The 17,620-nt window shown below is 37.5% G+C and overlaps 1 protein-coding gene across 7 annotated transcripts in view; it reads left to right on the top strand.

Annotated features, from left to right (window-relative positions):
* The first annotated feature begins 11,431 nt into the window (after positions 1-11,431).
* The window catches only part of LOC111864158 (piezo-type mechanosensitive ion channel component), a 288,244-nt gene continuing 282,055 nt past the window's right edge, over positions 11,432-17,620 (top strand). For all 7 annotated transcript variants that reach the window (XM_023851212.2, XM_023851215.2, XM_023851216.2 and 4 more), the window contains exon 1: positions 11,432-12,116. The gene's annotated coding sequence lies outside the window, so the exon portion shown is untranslated. The remainder of the gene's footprint in view (positions 12,117-17,620) is intronic.

Below are 17,620 nucleotides of genomic sequence, written 5' to 3' on the forward strand. Positions count from 1 at the left end.
AATATTCAATTCAATTCAATTCAATGCTTTATTTATTTACGTGCCGAACTCAACAGCGGAGGCCAATTACAGAGTCAGCACGGAAAATATAAAACAACAAACAACAGACAATAATAAAAATCAAGACAATACACACACATATTGACAAGGAATTTAATCATATGGATGATTGCTTTGGCAGTTCATGAAACAGTGCAGTAATACATCAACACATTGGGTTAATGCCATTCTTCTGTTGCTAGTAATTTGTTACTGGTATAATTTTTATTTTATCATTGGATTATACATATTTATTATATTATTTATTTCAAATTGACATGTACCCACATGGGTAACAATGACAGTAGAACTTCATGAGTAATTACACTCCTTAACTTGTAAACAGATAAATTTATTATGGCAAAAACTGCACTTGTTGAAGAAAGAATTAAGAAGCTGTGATTTGCTAAAATTATAATCTGGAAGGTTTCATGAGGTCAGTTTTTCTAATGACTTTTTAACATGCTCAAGGTACATAATCACAAGATCAGTAGTAAGTGTGCGTGAGACTGAGAAAGTAGATGCACATAAAATACTTTTAATTTGAATTTCATTTAGGATCTAAAAGTTTGTAACAATGGTATATTAATGCAATTATTGACTTTTTTTATAGTATCTATAGTTCTGTTTTCTGATTTTAAACGTTTTGGAGACTCGATTCTGCCTCCATCATCAGATAAGAGGCCTACTCAGTTAGGCCTAATCGAGAGATTAGTCCATATCTCCAGCCACCAGAATGAACACAGGACAGGATACATAAACCAAACTGTGGGAGTTAAGACAAAAATTTAAAATGTCACATGCATGAGGCCTGCTAGACCTGCTAGATTAGGTTTATATATCCAGCCTTGTGTTAGTTCAGGTGTCTTGGAAATAGGGACTAACTCTGTCAATTAGGGCCACCTGAGGATGGGGGAAGACTTCACCAGTCTCTGAAACATTGTGGTAAATAAAAAAAGGAGGAGAGTGGATAATGTCCAAAATGCCAAAAACTATGAATTTCAGTTGACTTCAACATTTTTTTTAAAACTGCTAGGCATTATTATTTTCATCTTATATGTAGATTTTACATCTGATTGCAGATTATATCTGTTTTGTTACAAATGACATAAGAATAATAATGAAGACGACTTGTAAAGTAAAGATGACTTGGGAACAGGCCATGTATCTTACTTCAGGAAATATGTAAAATGTTGTAAATGAGTAGGAGTCAAGAGTATCAGTTGAAGGTGTGTTTGGGCAACTGTTGTTACAATGGTGTAATGATATGGAAACCCAGAAGAAGCACAACTATGTTTAATTAAAAGTATAAACTGATGTAATACTAATTCATTGTAATGGATGACGGAACATATCGGTAAGTTTTAGTACATGTAAATTAATTTTTGAGACCTTTTAGCCAGAACAGATTCTTGGAGCTTCACTTTTAGACTAGTTCTGTTTCAGTGAACAGCTTGAAGCTCAGTCCTTGACAGGCACAATGGAAGGATTTCATTCAAATGGTTCTGGAACTCCTGGAGTTCCCTAAAATAATGTTTAGCCAGATGCCATCACTCACTTCTGTCATATCTTGCACATTTGCTCTGTTGCCATTCCAGTGCAGGCCCCGAAGTTCTTAGTTGTCAATACTCGTACAAGTCTGTACAAAAATACATGCCTTTCGTTTTTGTGTTTCAGTATTGCCTATTTTGGTATGGTGCTTTAAAATTGGCTACTCAGTTTTATTTTTCTATTGTAACAACATTATATCACATAGTGATAAGTCTGCTGCTTATTATGTTCTTGAGATCAGTGCTTGAGTTGCATTCTGTGACTGCAGTGCCATAATTTTAGTGACTGTTATGTGAAAGTTGCCCTAATAATGGAATTTTGATAAATCTATGAGGATATTAATTTTGCCTAAAATCATGACAAATGAATTAATCATGAGTTGTTCATAAACCATTCAGCACAGATAAAGAGAATGATCAGTTCAGGAACTAGTGCCTGGATGTACATTTAAGCACAGAACTGAGAATAAGCTGTTCTTTCAAGTGGAGGTGTAAACTCTTAATTTATTAAAAATATTTTTTAAATTGTAATAGGGTCTATATGAAACTAAGTTCCTGCACAAACAAGATTAAACATACTACATCATTCTTTATACTGTGTTTCTTGTAAAGTTTATGAGTGGATATTTTTAAAACATAAATTTTATCACCTACAATGAGTTTGTGAGAGGCAACCAGCTGAAGGTATTATAAGCAGAATTTGGAATCTCAGTGTGACTCTTTAGATTTCTGTGGAAGGATCACCATTGCATAACTTGTCTGCACTATTCATACCATTTCTTTTGTTTACATTGTACACATAAATTGTCACTTGTAAATAAAACATGGTTCTATTATTATTCTTTATACTTCATTCTTGAAATTCCTTTATCATATTCAGCATTAAGAGTGATACAGTCTTTTTCATGAAAGGTCTCTGGTAAAGTGTTTATAAGCAGTGATAATGGGAAAAAAGTTACATCGGGCACAAAATATTGTGATTATTAAGGAATGCTGTCATAGTTGTAGCCTTTAGTATTGATATGGAATTTGAGGAAATCAGTTGTGAAGCTTATTAATTATAAAAATATTATGTTGGACATTGTATCTTAGTTGTATTAGTCATATTATATGATGATCTACAAGCTAAATCTGCTTTTGTTATCAGGGGTAAGGATGCAAAAATCCTGCTCAGTTGGGCCCATTAGACAGATCTTGATCACTGGGCCTATTGATTGAGACTGTCTGTCTCAAATGAACCAAACTGAGTAAGATTCCCTCCCTCCCCCTCTGCACATGCATGTGTGCACATAATGATGGAAGCAAATCCAGCTTCTAACACAACATACAACTTTAAATACAACTAAAATGATGGGCAGTGTCAAACATAATTTTATAATTAATCTCAAACCATTGTTACAGAACTTTAGACGATCAAGTTCTGAAGCTGGGAAGTTAATTGGACTGTAAGGTTTGGAGCTTTGATGACAAATCAGTGCATGAAAATCTTGTAGGTGATCAGCAGGGCCTGGATTTTGATGACCTGAAAATATTTAAGAAATGACCTATAAGATGACCGAAAAAATCCAGAAAAATTACCTAAAATATGACCCAAAAATGTAATATGTCAGAATAGCTACTAATTATTTTAAAATGTATTTTTAATCTTTATTAACACTGAACTCATCTTTACTCTTTTATATTCGTTCTTGTTTTTATGTTGGAAATTAAGCAGTATTGATTGAATTTGAAGCTAAATGTTTTAATACAATTTTCTCTATTGTGTTAGAACGCTTATCAAATGTACATATATGGTATGTATTCCATCATTTAAATCTTACCTCATTCCGAGTTGCAATAGATGACAGTCAACATGCGGAGATTCTCGAAAGTGAGAGAGCGCCTATCGTCCGACAGCACATTCTTGTACTTGGAGAAACTCCTTTCAACATGTGCAGACACAATGGGAGCATACTTGAAGTGTACCAAATCACTAGCAGTAAGTTCTTCTTCAATACTGAAAGCACTGAAGGACTCTCCTGACAGAATTTGAGAAATGCTGCATAATGTTTCATAACATGAGTTTTTATCCAGAACACTTGTAATTTTTCTTGACACCATTTTACCAATGTCCCCTGATACTTTCTCCAAATCACTGGCTATTTTTTTCACCAGAGCGAGCGAATCTTCTAGCTTTGCTCCTTTCTCCTGCAAGCATTGGATTCCTTCTGTCAAGGAACTGAAATTTGTCTTTATGAAGGCCCGCTGTCCTTCCATTTTGATGCATGAGAACTGTTCCTGAGCAGCTTCAATTGCCCTCACATCCTTCGTCTTCATTGAATCTACGATGTTTCTCACTACCTGAAAATGATCGCAATAGTAAATTGCAGTATCAATCCACATTCCCCACCTTGTAATGACAGGTTTTGGGTGCAGTGGAACACCAGGAGCCATAGACTTAAAATGCATTTTACGAGCTGGAGCCTTGACAAAAATCTTCTTCGTTCTCGACATGAGAGCATCCACTTGAGGAAATTTTGATCTCACTTCCTCAGCCACTCTGCAGTGCATGAGCTAGGAAAGTAATGTGCACCAATTTTGTATAAAACGACTTTATTGACTTGCGTGCTTTTACAGTATATGGGGCTGTATCGGTCACATAAAGCAAGACGTTGTGTCATATACCCTCTGGCCACATTAGAAACATTGAAGAGTTTACAAATTATGGAATGATTAATGGATCCTAGCACCTCACTCGTAAGCAGAAACACTTCACCTGGCCCTCCAATTTCCAAGGTTCCAATGATGACGTTTGCCACATAGTGAGCCTCCGTATCGCAGGTCTCATCAATGGAAACGAAAATTTTCTTCCCATACATTTTATTCCTAATCATTTCCAGGATACTGTTGTAGCACTGGGAAAGGTGATTCTTCCTGAGTGTGGATTCATCCGGGATGGAACGACCAGTTTACTTCCAGAAAATTTTTCAGTTTTCCAGTGTTCAGAGCCCAAAACGGAATATTTGCGGATGCCAGAGCATCACGCAGATGTCTGAAAAAATCTGACGACTTATTTCCACCTCCAGATGCACACTGTTGCAGTAACATTTGCACAGGTTTCTTTTTGTTTGAAATTTGCACTGCTCATATATGCTTGTTGCGGCCAATATATTGTTGTACCGTGAATCTTTTTTCTTCCGCTACTTTTGTGTCACACATCTTGCGGTATAAAATGTCACTGTCAGTTTAAAATATATCATTTCTTTAAATTACACAATTCAGTTGGCTTTGCTTTTGGCATCGTGATAAAATTAATCACTCTAGTGCAACACAGCACTGAACTTTTCTCACTGAGAACCTTTCGTGAATTGTATCTTTATCTGTACGGTTAAGGGTGAGGAACTGAAGACAGAAGGAGTTTTATTGGACAACAATGTCATATGAAGCAAGAGATTCTGACTAGAAATATGTGTAACTAAGCAAATTGCTTTGTACAAAGAGCCACAGTGTGAGTAGTCATCGCCGGACCCTGTTTTATGATATGTATTGTCAGCACTTCCGCGAAACGAACGGAATGACTGGCCAGGATTACAGCCTATTATTGTATACTATGACCTTTGTAGAGAGCGCTTAAGAGAAAGAGAAAGAACACTTTGCTTCCATATTATTCACATTTCAGAAAACATATGAAGAAAAGTTCCCTAAAATGGCCAAAAATGACAAGAAATACCCTTAAAAGCCCAGAAATTTACCAAAAAAATTACCCCAAAAATGAAAAAATGATCTTAAACCTAAAAATGTCAAAAAATGATAAAAAATTACCTATGAAATTTACGTTTCTGTAACAAGCAGCTCATGTATGAGATTTATATATTTAAGAGCATCGCATAGGATACAAGGAAAAAAAGATGACATGTCATCAAAATCCGGGCCCTGGTGATCAGCCATGTCATTGTTGAGCAAAAATCATTTCAGTTTTCTCTCTCTCCATTATCAGGGTCAGTATGGTGAATGACTGACCGCATGGTGCCTATGAATATGTGTAGTGCCTGGTCCTAATGCAGTGAGTTTGGAGTGATCTCTAGACCTAACATGTTGTTGTTTAGTCTGGAGTACTTGTTTGTCAGTCAGTTTTTGTCTTTCATTCTTTAACATGTGCGTGCAGCATTTTTTTGCCTTGGACACTTAATCTATCTGTGTTAGAGAGCCATAATATTGTGGTAGTGGTGTTCCATGCTTTGCAAAGTTGTAGTGCCTGGTCCTAATGCAGTGAGTTTGGAGTGATCTCTAGACCTAACATCTTGTTGTTTAGTCTGGAGTACTTGTTTGTCAGTCAGTTTTTGTCTTTCATTCTTTAACATGTGCGTGCAGCATTTTTTTGCCTTGGACACTTAATCTATCTGTGTTAGAGAGCCATAATATTGTGGTAGTGGTGTTCTATGCTTTGCAAAGTTCCTCTCTGTTAATATTATTTCAGTATAGCATTATTTCTGTTTCACCTTTGACAAGTCAGTCCATATAGCCTATTGTTTGGTCTCCTGGAACTTGATCTACTGGCCCTATTCAGTGCTGTGTTCTACCAGTACAGACATATCCAGTTCATGCAGTCACAGATGGTGGTCATGTTCATTACATCTCGTTTCAATAGGTTGTCCTGTCTGTCTTGTATACACTCTTCCACATTCACATGGAATGTTGTAGACCTCTGATACTTTCAGTCCTAAGTCATCTTTAACTGGTCTCAACATGTGTGAACTATTAATAGCCAAGACGTGGGCCATCTTTATTTTAAATTTTCTTAGTAACATGCCCATCTTGTATGATGTGGCCCAGTCAGTCTCTCCTTTTGTGGTGTTTTTTTACATTTCTGATAACAAAGCTCTGTTAAGTTTGTGTCTTTGTACCTGTTCTGTCTGAATATTTGTCATAAGTGTTGGGATTTATTCATTGAACATTTTTTGTATTGGGCTGGCTGAAGTTAGGATTCAGCGGCAGACTTATGTTGTACCACAGATGAACTTCTGAGTTACATAACAGCAGAAATAATTTTTAATAACTACAATTGCTGAGGAAAAGTCTTGCATGAAGGATGTGATTATCACCATGTTTAGTTTGAAAATTAATCAGTCGTTTCTGATAAATGCTAGTGATCTCAAATTGTTATGGCTGCCCATACCTGGCATTTTGAATCCGATTCCTGCTGTTCATGTTTTCTCACTACCATAACTCCTCAGATGTTAGGGTTCTGCCATGCACATATAATGCTTACAGGATTATTAACAGTTTATTAAATGTAACTGTACAGATTGTAATGCAGTATGAAAGAAGAATGGGATTTGTGTGTTTTTTCTGGACTATTCTAAGTATGTTAATATTAAAAAAAATCATAGTTGCAGTCTCAAAGTGTGTTTTGTCCATTTATCCAATTATTTATGTTCAGATAAATTTCACTCTGGACTCTTTTTAAATATTTTCTGCATGATATGATAGTTTGCTGTAGAATGCATTTATGAAGACCACCATCTTAGATTGTTTCTCAGACAATATTTTGTGCTTACTGACTAAAGAAATATTGTGGTGTTACCTGTGTTTGTTAATACCTTGGCAATACCATCACTTCATTAGCTTAGGACCATACTGACTTAGCTACATAAAGTTGTTTTGAGATATAAAGAACTCAAGTTTTCATTGATGAAACTTATACTTATCATAATGTTGTGTGAATTCCTGTTATAATATTCATTGATCCCATTATTTATCTAGTGTTTAGCAATGCTTTTTCATTTTTAAAACACCCTTTTCTTTTGTCAATAAAAGAATTAGAAATGTATTTGCAGATACATTTGTAAGTCTGACTGAAGGATTGCTCTTAACAATATTACTGGGTAAATCTTACATATCCACAAGAAGTTTCGTTGTGATTCATAAACAATTTATGAAAGCCAACTAACATTTTAGGGAAGCACATCGCCTCCATCTTTGGAGTTGAAGAATAGAACAAGAAAGAAAGCAGGATGAAGCAGTTATCAGAGCAATTTGCTTGCCGAAAGTTTGGGTTTATATAAGAAAACAGAGGAGTACCATAACACAACTCATCAGTTGCCATTTACTTGCTCACAGGAGGAAGACATATCATTAAAAATAAGGGTGAGAGATGCCTTACAATGATGTGTCTACCAAGGGCAGTCCCATCAGTATTTTCTTTATTTAACTTCTGTTTCTTTTTGCCTTATTTATTCAGTAAATATGTATTTTCAGGTAAAGTGGTTTCATGAATGCTACTGTGTTCCTCTGTGAAGTCATCAAGCACCTGATTGGGTTCACTGATATATTTTGTTATGTGTTTACTTCTATCATAGGAACCTCTTGAATATGAACATTATAGCTTACAAATTAAGCATAATTTTCTCATTGTGTTTCAGCCTTTGTATAAAGTTTTTTGAAAACAGTTACTTTGATTTCTATTAAAATTAACCCACTTGTAGGAAGTACAGTCATAAATAATTATATACACTTGACCCTGAGGCCATCTTGCTGATGTCCATGTGATTTTCGTTTCATGTGCACTGGATATGGATATTGAAAAGTTGGTGTAATACATGTTTAGTATGTGGCAACATCCCACATAGCATGCTGTTCCGCTGGTCTTTCAGACAACACTCACTCCTAAGTGAATATCACATTGCTGGTGACGCTCATATTTATACAGCACTCAATGTCCAACACACTTGCAGATCATCACGTGTGCTAACCAATCACATTGCTGGCAGCACTCATATTTAAACAACACTTGATGTCTAGCTCACATTTAGATCATAACGTGCGCTAGCCAATCAGTGCTCACAATCGCAACTGCAAGTTTCGCTCCTCCATCAGGCATGGTATAAAAGGCGGAGCCCAAAGCTCGCAATCATCAGTCAACGCACTCAGTTCAGAGCGATCAGTCATCAGAGACATCAGCTCTTCACTGCGACCAGGCAACTGACGTAATTGCCGCAAGCCTCCAGGGACCAGGCAACTAAAGTAGTAGCCGCAAGTCTCCAGCAAACACATCTACTGCAATCCCAGCAACTGGCCGAGCCAGCCGTTCCAACCAGTGCACGCAGCACTGCATCACCGTCCAGACAGGCCAGCTAAACGGCCGTAAGACTCCGCCTACTATGGAGGAGTGAAATCTGCCAGCACACTCGCGGTGGAACGAACTGCCCTTAGAGAGCCAGCCAACATTTGAACATTCCACATATATCTTGTATTCTGTAAATTCAGTTTAAACGATTTAATATATACAGTCGTTACAGTTTCACATGGTTGTCATTTGGAACATCGACAATCCCACAAGTAATTTAATTTTGAAATCTATACTGAAGTACCTAAATTAATACATTACTGATTGTAATTTTATATGGTGAAACTTCATAAGGTTTATTCAGAGTTATTACCACATGATATGAAGTGCAGAGATTCAAGCAAAACAGTAATTCATTTGGCTTGGATGCTTATTGAAATATGACTGAAGTTTCATTTGTTCCAGTTTGTTAAATATGTTGTCATATTTGTCTAATTCATGTTGCAATAAATACAAGTTCAAGATTCAGAGTTCAGTGCTTTGGTTGCTATGCTCTGGATATCCTGAGTAGTGGAGACATCTATAAATAAATAAATTGGTTAGTTTGAAAATGCTAAGAGCCAAGGAGCATTCTTTACACCCATGGTATAACAAAATTAAATGTTCTTATTTATTTATTTATTTCATCTCTATAGATCATTGTTACATGATACAGGACAAGTCAGCTACTGTACATTGGCTGATTACAATAAGAATAAAGTTACAATACTTAAAATTGTTTACAGTAGATTACAGTAGATTACAATAGTTAAGATTTCACATAGTGTGAGGTGGAATCCATATTAGGTCCCCTCGGCACGTTGTCTTCCATATGTCGTATTGTACCTGTACTGGTGATAATGCTTATGGAGAATTTGATTATGTGATTATGTTCGTATCAACATACCTATAGCATGTTTAAATATATTAGAGCACAGTTCATGATGGGATGCAGTAGCCTGGATTAGTGCTGCAGCAAGTTTTACATTGACTGTCATTAGCTGTAGCTTTTAATATATGAGTACATGTCAGGTTTGTTTCACAAGTGAATTTATAGCAGAGAGCAATTTAATTGGATTTGTTATTTGAGATTTTGGAGCTTTTTACTTAGATTTGTTACGATGAAATGTAACAGTTGTTTGTAGACAAGAATAAATGTTTCATTGACTGCATCAGTTTCTTAACTTTTGTGGCACTCTTTCCCCGTAAGCTTAACCAGTAGATTAGAATTACCCCACATCTTTTTTTAAATGGCAATGGACAAAGAGAAAATAATGATTAATAATTTTTGTTTTAATTTGTTCTCTCATATGTTATGTACAACAAAATTGAATGAATGCTTGTTATCCATCCATCCATCCATCAGTAATCTGTCAGACGACAGGTCCACAGTCTCTTCCAAAACAGTTCCTCCACTTAATGCGATCTTCTGTTTTTGGAAAGAGACTATCCAGGAANGGTTTGTTTCACAAGTGAATTTATAGCAGAGAGCAATTTAATTGGATTTGTTATTTGAGATTTTGGAGCTTTTTACTTAGATTTGTTATGATGAAATGTAACAGTTGTTTGTAGACAAGAATAAATGTTTCATTGACTGCATCAGTTTCTTAACTTTTGTGGCACTCTTTCCCCGTAAGCTTAACCAGTAGATTAGAATTACCCCACATCTTTTTTTAAATGGCAATGGACAAAGAGAAAATAATGATTAATAATTTTTGTTTTAATTTGTTCTCTCATACGTTATGTACAACAAAATTGAATGAATGCTTGTTATATCTTAAACTAATTATATATTAAATTCATTGTTCAGAAAATGAACACACAAGATGTAACATTTCTGAGTGTGAAGGTTGATGATCCTGCTTCTGTTTGCCTAGCATTCTTTGGCAGGAGAAAGTCATCCCAGAAAGTGGTGTAAAGACAAATTCATGAACGAGAGTTGATGCAAATGGCTGTATCGGTCTAAAACAACTAGTTGAATAGGAAGAAATAAAAATATTTCAGGTTATTTGGTACTGTTGCCCATATGAGGAAATCCTGTGAGTAACTGCTCCTTCAGCAGAAGGTATTTTGCACTTTTGTGTCTGTAATTTTATACTTCATGTGTTTGCTGGAACCAAAATTTTGCACAGATTGTGCTGATACCCGTTTCATCTCATGTCAGACTCTTGAGTTAAGGTCAGTGTGTCATCAGATGTTGAAACTCACTTGGAATTGATGATAATCTTCATGGTGTCCCCTGTTACTTGGGTGAAGGGCAACTGCTATTATTTTCTATGAGAGAGAGGGGGGCGGGTCCATAGGAATCCCGCTTATAATCTGTCAACTTATTGCACTACTCATGTAACTAATAAAATATTAATTTAAATCATGTCTCAATATGTACAATGAAATTGCACATTCTTCTCATAATAACAGACTGTCTTTCAGATGCACCAGCCTAATGTCAAATTACATATGTATGCATCTTTACCATAAAGGGATGAAGTGATAGGAGGTTGGAGGAAACTGCACAATGAGGATCTTCGTAATGTGTACTCTTCGCTAGGTACAATTAGAATAATCAAGTCAAGAAAGATGCGATCAGCAGGGCATGTAGCACTAATGAGGTGGAAGATAAATGCATGTAGAATATTGGTGGGAAAGCCAAAAGGAAAGAGAGCAATAGGAAGACGAAGACGTAGGTGGGTGGATAATATTAAAATGGAACTTCGCTAGGATGGGATGGTATGGACTGGATTGATCTTGCTCAGGATACGGGCCAGTGGAGGGCTCTTGTAGACACGATAATGAACCTTTGGATTCCATAAAATGTGGCGAAATTCATGAGTAAGATACACCCAGCGGCTTCTAGAGAAGGGCTCAGCTCATGGAGTAAGTGGTTCTATGCGGGAGGTTCTGCGGCCAAGGCATGAAACTGGCCATTCATCTCAGTTCATCTCCATCTAGTGCCGAGGTTTAGGATGTGTAAAGCTGTACGTCCTCACCTCCATGCCTCCATAGAGTGGTGCTTGGTTAAGTACAGAGAAGTTTTTTGTAATACTATTTCATTTTGTACCAAATTAAGAACTATCACTTCTATATCTCTCTGGTGACCCTGGTGACTAACCTCCTTGGCTCCTTGGTCCTTGGCTCTCTGCAGTGTTCATGCACTAGTCTTGCCTGGTAACCGAAGCATGCGTGTTTGTATTCCTAAGTGGGCGGAGACTTAATTTGTTGGAATGGCATAGTAAAGGTAACAAAGTATTGTGGTCTGTTGATGAGGAAGAGGAAGGTGCTTGTATTTAGGTTCCGTGGCAGTTCTTTCGGACATAGTTTACGTAGCAACAAGCAACAGTTTTGTAATTAACATGGAAAGTTCATGTGTGTAATATGTGCGGGAGAAGCCGGTGGGTGGACAGTGTGAACCCGAGCTGAATAGACCACTAGGAAATACTCTTAAGGTAACTTCGACCATTAACTACATCTGCTACTTGTGTATACATTGTTCCGAAATAGTGAATATATAATAACTGAGGTTTTTTAGTACTTTCTTCAATATTCTGCGTCCCTCTTCTTTCGTGTTTACATCTTATCAAGCGTTGCGCAAGTCAGCAATAAAAAATTATTTGACATAATTATAGTGCGTATGGTTTATGCACCACGATTATTTTGCATTCATTCATACGCAAGGACGCATGCAGCTTCTAAATTTTTTGTAGAGGCTGTGGAAGGCTGCTATGCTGTCTTTCGGCTGTATTTCCTCATGTGAGATATAGCCAGTTGAATAAGGGACAGTATAAATCAGTTGCTATGTTTTACGGCTGTTAACGGCCTGGACACGATAAATGTTTGTTTCCAGTATTTCGATGTTGACAGTAATATTGACTGGTGCAAGTGATACTGATGATATTGATAATATAAAATATTGACGAAACCTGGATAACGTTTCAGAATGTATGATATATGTTAATAAATTCTGATTACATTAGGTTTGTATTGACAACATTCCCAGAGTAATGAATCAGTTGTCATGAAGAAGACCAGCATGATACTTTATTGGACTAGTGGATACAGAGAATTACCTATTTTGTGGATATTTCATTAAACAATTACTCAAACAGAGAGGGAAGGTTGTGCCTATAATCAACAGCCAACCATTCTATATGGATAAGTCACCTGCTGGTGGTTCTCTTCATTGTTAGAGAATGTAGCGATTTTGGTAATTCCTCAGTGGTAAAACTTCTTATGTGAAAGTAATCTTGAAAGTCTTTGGATTCAAGAAATGTTATATCATTTGGAAATTTCATATGAATGTAAGATATCTGCAGTTCAGTGAATCAGTTTGCAATCATCTCTTTCATTCTGAGCGTTTTTTAATTCCAGAGGCCAAAATAATGGACAGACAGGCTTAAGAGAAAGGATGCTGCTTGAACTTCTCCATTTAACTGAAATATTGTTAAAAATACTGATCGTGTGAGGTTCAGTAGTGACAGGAAATGCTGTCAGTGTGAATATTTACTGGTGTCAGTACAGAATCCGACATGATCGACATTTTTAACAGTACTTCAATTTTGTGGAGAAGTTCAAGCAGCATGATTGTGTTGAGAAAGCCTGTTTGGCTATTATTTTGGTTCATTGTGTGAATGTCAGTGGTTTAATATTGGCCATAGTCATTGTCAAGTGTTACATGTTTGCGCTAGTCAATAAGAGTATTTTACTACAGCCAAAAAAGGAACCTCTGAATTTTTTTTAAAATTCTGAGATGCTGAGTCCAAATGATATGCAGATTTCACATCGTGTTATAGTTTTGTGCATTGAATTTTGAGCCAAAACAATGCATTTTTTCATGTTTGTATTATTTTCTTGATGTTCTTATAATTTTTGTCAAACGATATGAGATTATCATGTAAATAAAAATTCCTCATTTAAGTAATGTCACAATTTCAAATTGCATAATAGGTGTGTAAGCAATAATTTTAATATTTTCACATTGGAAGCTTGATGGTTAGAATTGTACTTTTTCATTAGATAGATCTTAAAATTAATGTTGGATGGAGTGGTGTGGTTAGAGTTCTCTTTAGGATTCTGGATTGAATCTTGACCAGGAACTGGCTAGCCATAGTTTTGTCATGGTTTTCTTCAGTATCTGTGGTAGAATGGGATTAAAATAGGCCAACAGCTGCTTCCACATTCCCTGGTGGTTCTTTCCGATTGGGCTCTGTTAACGTGGACGGATGTGCCCAATGAGAGAGATGGTTTTATAATTTTTGTTCTTGAAAAAACACCTGAAATTGAATTTTAGAATATTATTAAAACGAAATTTAAACCCTGTGCACAGAAATCTACGGTTCCATATTTTTTTGTGGTAAGATTTTACAAATAACATGCAATTATTAGCACATTTTTAATTGCGTGTTCTCTACGATAACGAGCTTTCCAGTTCTCGTCAAATTACTGTTCTGGATTTGAATTACCTGCATGATCCCGCCGTGAGAAAACAACGGACATTTTGACTTCGTATCGGTGGTGCCATTCGAAGTAAAAGAATTCCTAAGTCGGAACGAACCATAGCAGTACACGTAGCAAATGTTCGTGCAGAAACGACCCATCACTTTGGAGGTGAAGAATGTGACAAATGAAGCCACACAGTACACCACGTGTATGTCCAGTATGTCCAGCATATACGGATATTGTGTTGGATTTCGGACACTCCCATCGATGACTGTGAAGGGTACTGTATGCTGGGATGTAATGCCATGTAGTCGGGTAGTTCACTGACATCGACCCTGAAGATGGAGACGATTTTTGCACTAAATCGTCACGGAGACTTGGAGTGGGTGTACAGGGTGCTGGAAACAGCCAAACATATTACCATATTTGTTCATGTAATATTCTCCCTCCCACGAAACGGAATAGGTCATCATTATGATGAATAGGCTGTGGCAGGTACATGGATTTTTCTCTTCACCGCTTTAGGGACCACGTGGTACCGGGGCTGTTTCCCAGGAGGTAAAGCGATCGGGAAATGAAACTGATCATTGGCCTCTGTCCAGTTCGAAGTTAATATGCGTGGCAGTGTGCTTACACTTCCCCCACGCGTATTCATGGTGTGCTTAATTGAGCACAGAGAAAACGCCTCAAGAGCCATCAGGTTCGAATACTGGATGATAAACAATGGTTCCTCAGGCCTTCCAAGCCAATAGTATCTTCAGGGTTTTCATATTTCATCAGATTCGCAGCAATTTCAGTCAGGCTGTGTAAGGGTGATAGTTATTGTTACACCATTCAGTAATTCGTAGCTACTGTAGAAATTAATAGTCTTATAATTTCGAAGGGAGATGATCTGTGCAAACCAGGCTGATCTTGGGATAATACATGGTTACTGACGGTGGTAAATGCTCCAAATAACGATAAGCGTTACAGTGTGTGTTCCCCAGTGTCGGTATGAGAAAATAAACGATTCTGAAGTATTATCTATAAAATGCAACTTCGCATTGATGTTGATCTTGCTCCTCTGGTCTTGTATCATGTGGAAGTAGACAGGCTTGCTGGCGCTACGAAGGTGCGTGCCGCATCCATTTGCAAGGAAGAAGTGAAAAGCGTCCGAATCACACTGCAGGTGTCGGTCATTTTGTCTGTCTTGGTGATGAGCCCCTCTTGTTGCTCATAACTAAGAACCGGATTTTTATGCCCTAATAAAGCCTTAATTATGTGTGCATTTATGCATGAAAAACTTCCAAAATATACACCCAAAGTATGGGCATAAAAAGTTCGTACCAAATATTAAAATGAATTTTATATTATTTTAAGACCAACAGATCAAAATTTAAGATAATTTTATGTTTAGGCCCCTCCTGTTGTTTCGTAAGTTGTCCATATAGTGGGAAAAACTTTCCAACTCACAGGAACTTAAGGGCGCATGTACAAAAGCCGCTATTTGCTCCACAGCTAGTGGTTTTTTACTTGACAGCGCAGGATGTTTACCGGCTAAAATTTCATCAATTTCACAAATTTGTTCATATACTTTTTTTTTTCTACTTCAGCTCTTCCAGGAACCGAATTCAATTTTTAAACGGTGGGTTTGAATAACTTAACAGTTAATACAAAGTAGTATTGCTATTGCCTGTCTCCGGTGAGGAAATGGCGGATGGAATTGAGAGACGTGAGCAGATATATAGGAAAGATTAGTTTCTAGTTATGCGTTTTTTGTACGTCTTGGGCAATTTGAATTGATGCAGCACTTTTGGGATCAAATGTATTCCCGACATTACTAAATGTTCCTAAATGTTCCGTATAAAGACACAGTGCACACAGCCACGTGCCGCAGCGCGTTAAAATTTGTTCTGGCGGAAATGGAACGTTCGGTGCTTCGGTGCTCCTGCTCCAAAGACTTCTTTTCTGTATGGTTCTTTAACAAATACCTTCTTCACAGAAGACATCATAAACTCCCACGCATGAACCGCACTACTCTCCGTGAAATATAATGCTGTAAAGCGGGCCACAAGCTAATTACTCCTTCATTCTAAACGTTATCAGCCTTCAGCCATGTTGATTCATTGGCAAAATTCGTATTCTTCTCGCAGCCGGCGATGTATCAGTCTCCGTGAAGTGCAGAGCTGTGAACCAGTCAACAAAGTTACCAAACTACATGTCCATCCATACACGCGTCCGTTCGTCTGACCAGGCTTTGTACAGCAGATTATGCCTTATCTTACGTGGACCACTCTGCAATGGCAGCTTAGTCACTTGAACGATCGTAAGCGCAATCGCCGCCAAGTTTAAGCCTCTTATAGTATTTTTTCTGCCTGGTTTCGCCAAGTCCTATGTTGCGAACATTGATGTTTCCGTGATTTTGTCTGTGTTGCATGTTGGCTGCATAATTCTGATGTATAATAATAACCATACGGTTCTCTGAAAGCCATACGCAACTTGCCACACGGAGTGCATCAATGAAAAATTTCCATTGGTGCGGAAAACCTTGTTTTACAGGTGCAGCAATTTCAGTAGGCGGGTGTCTCTCAAGGATTCAAGGGAATGTCCTGAAGGCCTTGGTTTCAGTGTTTTGTGTTTTGCTGACATGTTTATAAACTCGACCCGAATAAGGTCAGTGAACTTCAAAATATACCAATGGGAATTTTGTGTACTTCATTATCTAATATAAACTTTCCAGTCTTGTTAACTTAGGGCGAGGGCACACCAAGGAAACTGGCAACCGCAACAGCTACTCAATCGTGAGAAGACTGGCATGCTCCGTTGCCTGGAAATTGAGTTTCTCAGTCTCTCCGCGAATTGCGTTGCCGTTTTCTCAATTTGCGCTGCACCATTCACTAACATGTGTTCAACTCAGGCTGATAACAATTCTCGGAAATCGCTTTTGCGTTGCGGTTGCCAGTTTCCTTCGTTTGCGCCCGGCCTTAGAGCTCAAGGTTTTGAATACAGCGTTTATAAACTTTGTAGAATACTTGTATCATGCAGTTTTTAGTGAAATAACGTATTGTTTTTAAGAACGTTCATGCATCTTTTGGCTATAATGGAAACACAATGTTACTGCATTGCGTAATGAGGCAATGAGAATGGTTTTATAAGACCGAAACACATATGTCGTTATATAAAATTTGACGCGCACAGAAACAGTTGGATATTAAATGTATTAGTTTAGGCCGCGCCATAGCTCAAGCGGTTAGTCGCTGGCTTCCCACCGCGGCGGCCCGGGTTCGATCCTGGGGTCTGGTGAAATGGGATTTGTGGTGGACAAAGTGGCAGTGGGGCGGGTTTTCTCCGAGTACTTCGGTTTCCCCTGCCAATCTTCATTCCACCAAATTCTCCATCATCATAATCACCCGCGGCAGGCTACAATAGGCCAATCAGTGGCCGCCGTGCCGAGTGGACCCAGTTGGACACCACCCCCCACTAAGTGAATAATAAAAAATGTATTAGTTTGAATTAAGAATTCATAGCGTGAAAA

This window comes from Cryptotermes secundus, unplaced genomic scaffold (genome assembly GCF_002891405.2).
Source record: "Cryptotermes secundus unplaced genomic scaffold, Csec_1.0 scaffold1647, whole genome shotgun sequence".
Lineage (NCBI taxonomy): Eukaryota > Metazoa > Arthropoda > Insecta > Blattodea > Kalotermitidae > Cryptotermes > Cryptotermes secundus.